The sequence below is a fragment of the Lepisma saccharinum genome, chromosome 16 (assembly GCF_977018435.1).
Source record: "Lepisma saccharinum chromosome 16, izLepSacc3.1, whole genome shotgun sequence".
In the NCBI taxonomy this organism is placed as follows: Eukaryota; Metazoa; Arthropoda; class Insecta; order Zygentoma; family Lepismatidae; genus Lepisma; species Lepisma saccharinum.
This window is the reverse complement of record NC_139244.1, coordinates 14,592,355-14,602,879: the sequence shown is the minus strand read 5'-3', so window position 1 is coordinate 14,602,879 and position 10,525 is coordinate 14,592,355.

Sequence of the window (10,525 nt, the reverse complement as noted above, 5' to 3'; positions counted from 1 at the left end):
TAAAAAAGGCTTCATTTAGGTGCATAAACCTAATATAGGTTCTAACAAGCAAAATAGGTTTTTTTTAGGCCCTATAAAACTTCATCAGTTGTTGCATTTTGTAACGAAACGCTGACATAACTTATTATTTCTTACATACCTGTGAAGGAAAAAATAGGTTACAAACCTAAAATCCGACGTCTAGTAATGTATCATGTGACCTGCAAGTGGGTGAAATACCAGAAATATTGTTATCGACATAATGAGTTTGGTGCGGAAATCTAAAACAATTTCCATTCTTCAAGAAAAACATCTTGAACGTTCACTTTCTTCTTGCAAAAAGTTTAAGAACACATTGAAATATTAATGATTTGGATAGCACATACTCGTGAATAAATTTGCATGATTTAAGATGTCTATCACCCCCTGATTGAAAATATCGTTTAACGCCACTGATAGTAATGATCTGTTAGTTACTGTTAAAATAAACCAAAGTACAGAGAAATACCGTACAAAACATCAAGTCAAAAATGTTATCTGCATAGAACAACTGAAAAACATTAATTCCTTGGCAATATGCACCTTCCCTATTTTGCACATATTCAGAAAAATAACCTGAATGATTCTAAAACGTTTAGTTTATTGTGTATAATTGATTACCTTTGTTGCATTATCTGTTAGACAAAATTCACAGAACAAACTATTTCTAAAATGGGGGTAGGGGAAATTGCATTCAACTCTTTCTTATATTCAGGAAAGATGGACCAAAAGAGGAGGGGAGTTATGGCCCCTACAAAACTACAGGACACTCCATTAGATAAAATTGGTATAAAAGTATATTGTTACCATTTCCCGAACTTCTACCGTGCAACAATGCTCAGTAACTGTAATGACACCAGGTAAATTTAAAAAGTGAGGAAAAGGTGACAGAATTCTCAGAATTAATGCAGAGTAGTGTATAGGGTAATAAAGGGGCCATTCATTACGTGTATTGATGATCATAATAGCCCTACATAATTTCTAAAAACAGAAATTATCGTCGTTTATCTGGATAGCGGCAGTGGCTCTATCTAATCCCCTGCGTAGTAAAGATTCCCAGTGCTGTTTTCCTACACGGACTTACGCCGTACTCTTCTGGTTAGAAGGGGCGCAAATAAATGTTGTCCTCGCTGCAATATTTTAGTTTAGTCATGGAAAAAGTAGTTTTAATTCCATTTCCTTCTTCAATGGTCTAATCTTGACTGTGTCCACAGCTTGAATTGAGAACGGAACCAATGAAATATACCCCACCAGGAAATAAAATCTACGCCCCTCGGTTACAAGGGACTATTGCGGCATAAGTTTAATAATTTGACTCAAGTCGAGAAAGATTATACAGGTTTATGAAAAAAGTAACTTGCCACTAGCCACTAATTTGGAAAGTGTTCTTACCTATGCTTGTACAGTTGTTCTAATGGTAACTGGATTTGCCTGAAAAGTAAGAAAATGGAGAGGGTCTCGGTTAATGCACAGCTAAAGCCAGAAGGTAAGAAACAAGGCTAATTTGGAACAAAAAATAGATCAAATTCAAGGAGGTACTGGTTAAGGTGGGTGGCCACTCTAGGACCATGATAAAATTCAAGTATAATTCCCGGTTTTCAAGGCGAACTTTCCAAAAATTCGAGGGTACAAGCAGATGTTTTCTCTATTTCAACATATTACGACACTCACAACACACACACACACACACAAATATATTAACAATATGAAGGGTTTGTGTGATTCCAATGTATCCAAAAATGCTAAACCGATGCAAATAACGGTGTGTATATATACACCTAGGTATTTAAAATATTTAATTTAAGGTGCAGAGTTTACATTCAGACTCGAAATACATCTACGTACAAACACAAGTCACAGATGTTACTAATCTACGAAAAAATGTTAATTGTACAAGAATTTCAAACTCAAATTTGCCTATTCAACTTCAAAAGACCTTATCTTGCAATAATCTTCCGTCTGTCAGATAGATTGTCCTGCAAGAGGCACTAAAAAAGTAAACGGATTGAGAGAATTCTATTTTATTTTCGACATAGCTTTCTTTTCCTTTTAAAAATAAAAGCTAAGCTGTGAAAAACTTGCCACAGGGCATTTATAAATATGTATAAATTCAATGGGATTTGGACTAATAAAGTTGCAATTTTTCACGTCTAGCGAGAAAAATTCAAGCAGAATTCACGCATAATTCCCGGAGTCAATAATTCATTCAGAATTCCCGGAATTCAAGGAATTCCCGGGGAGTACCCACCCTGTTAAGAAATAAGACATATTTGTATGGAATTTCCTTTTAAAGGGCGTATGTCATATCGTACGAAAATTAAAAAAGTAACAACTGTTTTAGGTAAAATCAAAGTAGATAGAATACATTATTTTATGTTTCTATCTCGTGATAATCTATACACTAATATTTTACCGAAATATTTTCAATACAAAGGTAGTAAGTACTTCATTTGCTGTTTAATCGACAACATGAAATTACATTGAAGCACTGTATTACAGTGTCCTCATGACATACGTCCTTTCATATTGAAAAAAAAAAATACGATTCATTTGGATTCTGCATCATGAATGTGTATTTGTGTATTTTACATTTGACTGAAACTCACAGAGGAATCATACGTCCTTGTCAATCAAGCAAGGAGATATGAAATTGGAGAGGGACAGTTTCCCACAAAATATGGCGGTTAAGTACCAGCGAAAGTGACGATGACATATCTTAACAAACAAGAAAATATGGGAGGAGTATAAAATAGGGTCTTTAAATCATTCTCTTATCCAGACTAACATAAACAAATAATAACCGAGTGAAAGTAAATTCACAGTTGTAAATTGGAAGTTTCATAGGAGAGTCGAATCTTATGGTGATTTTGTGTTTGACAAAATAAATCAACAAAAGGAATTTTCTGCTTTTTTATTCATTTCTAATACAAATAAAATGGAGATCTGTATTAACTTCAGACACAATCGTGTAACTTCCGTGATGAAAGCAGGATGGATAATGAACAGTTTGATGTAAATTGTGTAAGTAAAAATATTTTGTACGTCTTAATTGATTTTACTAAAAAAAATTACCCCTTTTGACTCTGATGTCTGAAACTGAAATTGATAGGTGGGTGGAAGTGTTCTGGAGGATGGGTCTTGAACATGGACATCCGCAGGATTTTTTCCAGGGAGGGGCAAGGAAGGTATTTTTTCCAGGGGGGCAAATTTTCCCCCAAAATAGTGTTGTTCCCTAATAAAAAAACATTGCTTAAATTTGAATTTATGGTGTTCATGCAATAATTAACACATATTATTGTGGCTAAAATGAAATTATATGTGTGAAATACATATTTTTTGGTTGACTTTCATTTTCCAGGGGGACCACAGCCCCACCTTCCGGACGCCCATGGTCTTGAATGGGTTGACCCTATACCATGAAATAGCTGGAGGATAATACTTCTACGCACCCCTCAATTCGAACACTGATACAGTTCATTCACAAGAATCCATATAATGTGTGTGAGAAGATGGATCGTTTACTAGATACGTCTGTCTACGTATTTAAAGTGTAATATCTACGTATCTACGTAATTTCATTCCGAGCTACAGTTCTGCATGGGACCACTTTCGCTTGCTCGTACTCATTCGAGCGTATGTGACAATAATCGTAGAGACATATGTGTAAAATATCCGCCTTGGTAGCTTCAGCCCTGTCAAAATTTACTTGGACACGAACAATGTAATGTTATACAGTTCTCCTAATCTTCACCAAGCTTTTTAACCTCCCTTCCCTCTTCCTTGTTTCATTAACATTGTCCTGTAATAATAAATATTTATGGTAATTCTCCACCGGCCTCTGTAAGCAACATATAAAGAACAGCGTGACAGTACAATAAGTAACCTTGATTTAGATTTTCTTATAACTTAAATCTTCCCACAATCAAATCCTAATATGTGTATTTACATCAAATTACCTTGAGTCCTTGTCTCTTAGAGGAAAGGGATTGAGTCTTTCTTCTTAGTCTTCTTAGTGGAGAAGTATTTTCTTTTCCAGTGAAAGAAATAATAACAAAACGGTACAATCCACCATGAATGTATCAATTACATCATATGAAGATCTTGAAGCAAGTTAAGTTGTATAATTTCCATCCATTGACCACTGAAAATGCTTCTTTGTTAGCCTTGAAACACTTTCTTCTAAGAGTAAGGTTTTATCCTCGCTAGTTACTTCACTTTCTTCTACAGGGTGTCCGGAATGAGACTGACGGTTTTTGAAAGTCTGTGGTTTTAATATGGGCAGAGATAGGGAAGAAAGAAAACATACATTTTGAAGGAAAACTCAAAAAGTTTTGTTCAGCAAATTTTCATAGTTGTACGACTACCGATGACGGCGCTAGTATCCCCGAAACGAAAATTATGGTCATTATCAATCTTGTGTAGAATTTCATTGGAAAATTCTAATCTTTTTGGCTTGTCGTTAGGCTTAATTTCAATCGTAATCGTTCGTGTGACACATCGTGCACAGTTGACCTTGGAATTCCCAGCTGCTTGCTCGCTGCGCGAATTGACTTCTTCAGGCTACGTGTGAAAACACTCTCTTATTGACTCCACCCGTTCGTCTGACACACGCGATTTACCACCACTGTGAGGTTTCACTACACTCCCTGTCGATGAAAATTGTTCCTTCCACGCCTGGATACTGTTGCTTGATGGAGGAACCTTGTGGTACACACGTCGAAAGTTTCGTTGCACTTGAACAACACTTTTTGTCTCTGCAAAAGACCACACGCATTGTGCCTTTTTGAGTACCGACGGCATTTTTCGTTTCGGCGATACTAGCGCCGTCATCGGTAGTCGTACAACTATGAAAATTTCCTGAACACAACTTTTTGAGTTTTCCTTCAAAATGTATGTTTTCTTTCTTCCCTATCTCTGCCCAAATTAAAACCACACACTTTTAAAATCCGTCAGTCCCATTCCGGACACCCTGTATTTTTATAAGTTGCAGATGGTTGAAATGCACCTCTTCTTTTTTAAAAAAATCCTGCTCAGCAAATATGAGAAAGTCTCTCTGGCGCTGCTGTTCTGTGAGCAACTTGTTTGTTCGAGGGTGGGGTCGGGTGGGAGGTGGGGGTAGAAAGGACTGCTCGATTTCTGACACCCTTTTAATGTTGCCAAACTTACATGGACGAGAGGTCATTGAGTTCGAGTGCGTCTGTTGTGTATCTTGTTTGTACCGAAATGCAGGGCAAAACCGTACATAGTGAGAGCCGAGAGGTGATTTCCAATGTTGTTAAATTTTTTGACAACGAAGCGAGAGAAGGATGTTACACGTTTCCGGTCAATCAAGCTACAAAGCGTGCGGCGGCTGCAGTTCCATTGTCGGACACTTTCATAAAGAAAATTAGAAAGGAAGGAAATTCTGGGGGGAAACTTACGACACCAGGTAAGCACAGGTCTGCCGAAATGCGTAGGATTGTTGTAGACGACTTTGACAAGTGTTTGATTCGAAGAACTATTGGTAATTTTTATACGATTGAACATGAAGTGCCAACAGTAAAAAAATGGCTTTCGAAATTAAAGATAGAAATTAATTTTCGGGGTAGTCGTGAATCTCTTCGCAACATTATTTGCAATGACTTAGGATTTCGTTTCCGAAAGTGCAAAAACGTGAGAAGTGCTTTGGTGGAAATGAGTGACATCGTGTCCAATCGAACAAGTTTTCTGAGGGCATTGAGGCGAAATGAGAATAGTGACGCGAAAAGGCCAGTTACGTATACAGGGTGATTCTAAAGGTATAGTACAAACGAAAACCACAGATACCTCCCATGAAATAGAGACGAAAGTTCCCCTTCCACTTTGCCGAGAGATGCCTCCGTGAGGAGCTAGACAACGTGTGAAAATGAACTTCACACCTCTGTACAGCCAGTACCAGTGAAGATAGAAAGGCGGAACAAACGAAGTCAAAAGGAACACCAAAGTCGCCCATCCGAATAACACCAGGCGGCAGCTGCGCAGCGCATGCGCATGGGGTTCCACAAAGGAAATAGGAGTGTCCCGCAAGACAAGTGAAGGGAAAGGTTAGCGATCGACAACGGTAGGGAGAAAAGAAGCTATGAAGCATGAAGTAACAATTGCACAGCGGGAAACAAACACCATGACTGAAGCAGTGCATTCGAGAAAAGTAGTGCGGGGTTGCAGAACCACGGGAGGACGACGTAGGATGTAAAAACACACCGAGAATGCAAGCAAAGTGGTCCGTGACACTCGACAGGCAACAGACGCGTACATGGTTCGGGGCAGAAATGGCGGCGCTGGCGGTGCAGCGCAAGGGGAGTCCCCAAAACACAGTGGGGAGACACCGCAGCAAGAACAAAGCACGGTGCAACAAAAGAGAAAGAGGACCGAACGGGGGAATGGTACCTGCCAAGGAGACAACAAATGCGGGACGAGGGATTCCCCGTTGCAGCACCGAGGGGATGTCACACAGAGGTCGTGCGCCAGCAGGACAAACACAGCAACTACGGGCACAGGAGGTTATTGCTAATGAAAAGTGCACGTACAGATAGGACCACGTACCCCGTACTGACGTTGTAACAAACGTCCTGATGGGGCCCAATCAGCCTCTTAGAAATGAAGCCGGAGGCACATCGCTGGGTGGGAGCGGGCGAAAGGCTGCTGGAGACTCGTACGGACCCCACCACTCCGTACGTTGGACGATACTAATGGACGAGGTCGGAATGTTTCCATCGCGATCACCAGGTCCACCGTTCCCAGACCTGACGCGGCTGCTTGCTTCCGAGCGCAACAACTCGAGTCCCTCCTCGGCCGCAGCCTTCCGCTCCGGAACCAAGCGTGGCCTCACACCACCGCAGTCACACACTGCCGCGTGGGTGTGAGACCGGGCCGAGCAAGGCTGGACAGATAAACTGCGTGGGACAATCGTGTAATGAAGCTACGTGGGGGTATGCACGTCTGTTCAACTGCTGGGTTACCCCACATTGGTGTACACAAACACCACACGATCGTACGTAGTGCTACCCGTCGGCTCGAGCAAGACGGACGAAGTACGTGTTGTGGGTGAATGGGGCAAGAATGAAGGACGCTACATGTGTTCCACGATGACAAGGTCCCAGAGTACATGGCCCCACCTGACGGCAGTGACCAGGTAGTGAAGAGCACAGGCACGGGTGGCTCAGGAACGTCAGCTGATTGTACCACAGCGCCGAGCGGACGTGTGGGCTGATTGGAAGTGCAGCGTCAGGGAGCGTGTCAGTGAAAGAGCCGGTGCGGTGGTGGTGTGCTTGACGTACGACAATTGAGTACGTTGTTTCGAAGCCGTTGTGACCAGTGTGTGTGTGTGTGCCACCTTTACACTGCAGTACAGTATTCCATAATTGGCACTATCCTCACCGTACCATGGAACGATACACATTTGTAGAACTGAGGGACATGCATTTTGTCTACGGTCTTGCAGATGGCAATGGCCGAGCAGCTGCACGCCTTTATCGCGGACGGTATCCGGAGAGGCGACAACCCGACAGCAGGTTGTTTTCGAACGTGCACCGTACCCTTAGTGAATCGGGTGTGTTACGTGCAGGCCATCATGTCGGTCACCCAAGACATGTGCGCACCGCGGCGGTCGAGGAGGACGTACTTGCTCGCGTGGACGACACACCGTCCACTAGCACCCGTAGCATTGCACGTGCAGTGGGGGTATCACAGTCGACAGTGTGGCGTGTCCTTCATGATGATCTGCTGTATCCCTATCATCCACAGCGAGTCCACGCGTTGCAGGCTGGGGATTACCCAAGACGTGTGGAATTCTGTCAACGACTGTTGCAGTTTTGTACCAACGATCCCCGTTTTTTGCGCCATATGCTTTTCTCGGACGAGGCAACATTCACCCGTGAGAGCATCTTCAATTGCCGAAACAGCCATGTGTGGGATTAAGAAAATCCACATGCAGCAGTCGAGGTGCACCATCAGACCCAGTTTGCAGTGAATATCTGGGCAGGTATCATCGATGAACAGATTATCGGTCCATACCTGCTGAAACCACGTTTAAATGGCCGCCTCTATCGCACCTTTCTTGCATCAGTCTTTCCAGGGCTGCTACCCCTCAACGTGCGACATCGTATGTGGTTTCAATTGGATGGGGCGCCTGCACATTTTGATGGCACAGTGCGAACACCTTTGCACCGTACCTACCCACAGCGCTGGATCGGCAGAGAGGGCCCCGTCCCCTGGCCCGCCCGTTCGCCTGACCTCACACCAATGGATTTCTTCTTGTGGGGCTATGTGAAAACACTCGTCTACGACACCCCGATGCCTGACAAGGAAACATTGGTAGCGCGGATACTTGCAGCATCGGCCGAGGTGTGTACCATGCCAGGGATTTTTGATAGGGTTCGCCAGAATTTCCTGCGACGCTGCAATGCCTGCATTGAATGTGGAGGTCGTCAATTTGAGCAACTTTTGTAACAACGTCAGTCCGGGGTACGACTACGTACTACGTACTATTCCTATCTGTAAGTGCACCTTTGCGTGGCAATAAACCTCCTGTGCCCGTAGTTGCTGTGTTTGTCCTGCTGGCGCACGACCTCTGTGTGACATCCCCTCGGTGCTGCTACGGGAATCCCTCGTCCCGCATTTGTTGTCTCCTTGACAAGTACCATTCCCCGTCCGGTCCTGTTTCTCTTTTGTTGAACCGTGCTTTGTTCTTGCTGCGGTGTCTCCCCACTGTGTTTGGGGACTCCCCACGCGCTGCATGTGTTTGTTACCCGCTGTGCAATTGTTACTTCATGCTTCATTGCTTCTTTTGTCCCTACCGTTGTCGATCGCTAACCTTTCCCTTCACTTGTCTTGCGGGACACTCCTATTTCCTTTGTGGAACCTCATGCGCATGCGTTGCGCAGCTGCCGCCTAGTGTTTTTCGGATGTGCGACTTTGGTGTTCCTTTTGACTTCGTTTGTTCCGCCTTTCTATCTTCACTGGTACTGGCTGTACAGAGGTGTGAAGTTCATTTTCACACGTTTTCGGCGTTGTCTAGCTCCTCACGGAGGCATCTCTCGGCAAAGTGGAAGGGGAACTTTCGTCTCTATTTCATGGGAGGTATCTGTGGTTTTCGTTTGTACTATACCTTTAGAATCACCCTGTATACTTAGATGAAACATGGATCCATGAGAACTACACGGTGAAAAAGTGTTGGCAGGGTGAAGGCAGTGTACATGGTGCTTTATCAAATACCAGTGCTGGAAGAAGGGTGATCATCCTTCACGTCGGGAGTGAAAACGATTTCGTACCAAACTGTCTACTTACAAAGCTAAACAGAAAACCGGAGATTATCATGGGGAAATGAATGCTGAAAATTTTGAACGATGGTTTGAAAGTCAATTGTTACCGAATATTCCCACCAACAGCATTTTTGTCTTGGACAATGCACCTTACCATTCTGTGCAAGTCAACAAACATGGGCGTCCGGAAGGGGGACAAGGGGATGTCGTGGCCCCCCCTGGCAAATGAAAGTCAAACAAAAATTATGTATTTCACACATATGATTTCATTTTAGCCACAATAATATATATGTTAATTATTGCATGAACATCATAAATTCAAATTTAAGCAATGTTTTTTTTTTTTAGGGAACAACACTATTTTTGGAGAAAATGTGCCTTGTTTGCCCCCCCGGGAAAAAATACCTTCCTTGCCCCTCCCTGGAAAAAATCCTGCGGGCGTCCGTGTCAAAAAACCTCCCACAGTAGGCAGCACTAAAGCTGCAATGCAGGACTGCTAGAAAGACAATTCAATTGAATTTTCAGATAACCTTGGAAATTATATCAGCTAATCAAAACCAACAAAAAGCCCCTGCAAGTTTTCGCCTCTGGCCTGGTCCCTCCAATCGCCGCCACTGTATCTAAGGATATAATTATAATTAAATTAAAGATAAAATCTGTTTCTTAGATGGTAATATTTACTATCGCATAGTGAGAATCACAACCATGACAATAGATTTTATTGTTATTAATTATTTAAATCGGGAATCGTCACGAACGCTATCCATGATTTTCAACCACTGACCGCGCCACCCTGAACGTCGTGTTTTGTGGCAGGTCCGCCAGAATTCCATCTGTCAGAGAACAGCTGTGAGGCAACGTGGCAACAGCGTGCCATTTGAGAGCAGAGGAAAAGAAGGATTTTCCCCAGATTCTCGTCTGCTGCCCTTCACCGCGACAGAAACAAGTGGGGGTGGATTTTAGTTCGCATATATTCCGGGGGTTTTCTCTTCTTTGCTGAGCAGTACAGTCAATACAGAACTTATACAGCGTACATTTACTTCTTCTTCTTCTTTTTTTTCTGACCATGTGAGACAAAACAATGTCGACTCTGGCCAACGTTCCTGTATGTGTAGTATGGGATTTCAGTTACACAACTTTTCCAGTTCCCGTGTAATACGAATACGATACACGACAGATGACACTAATAAATCTTCATTTTTACACTTTTACATTCTATGTTCTGTTTA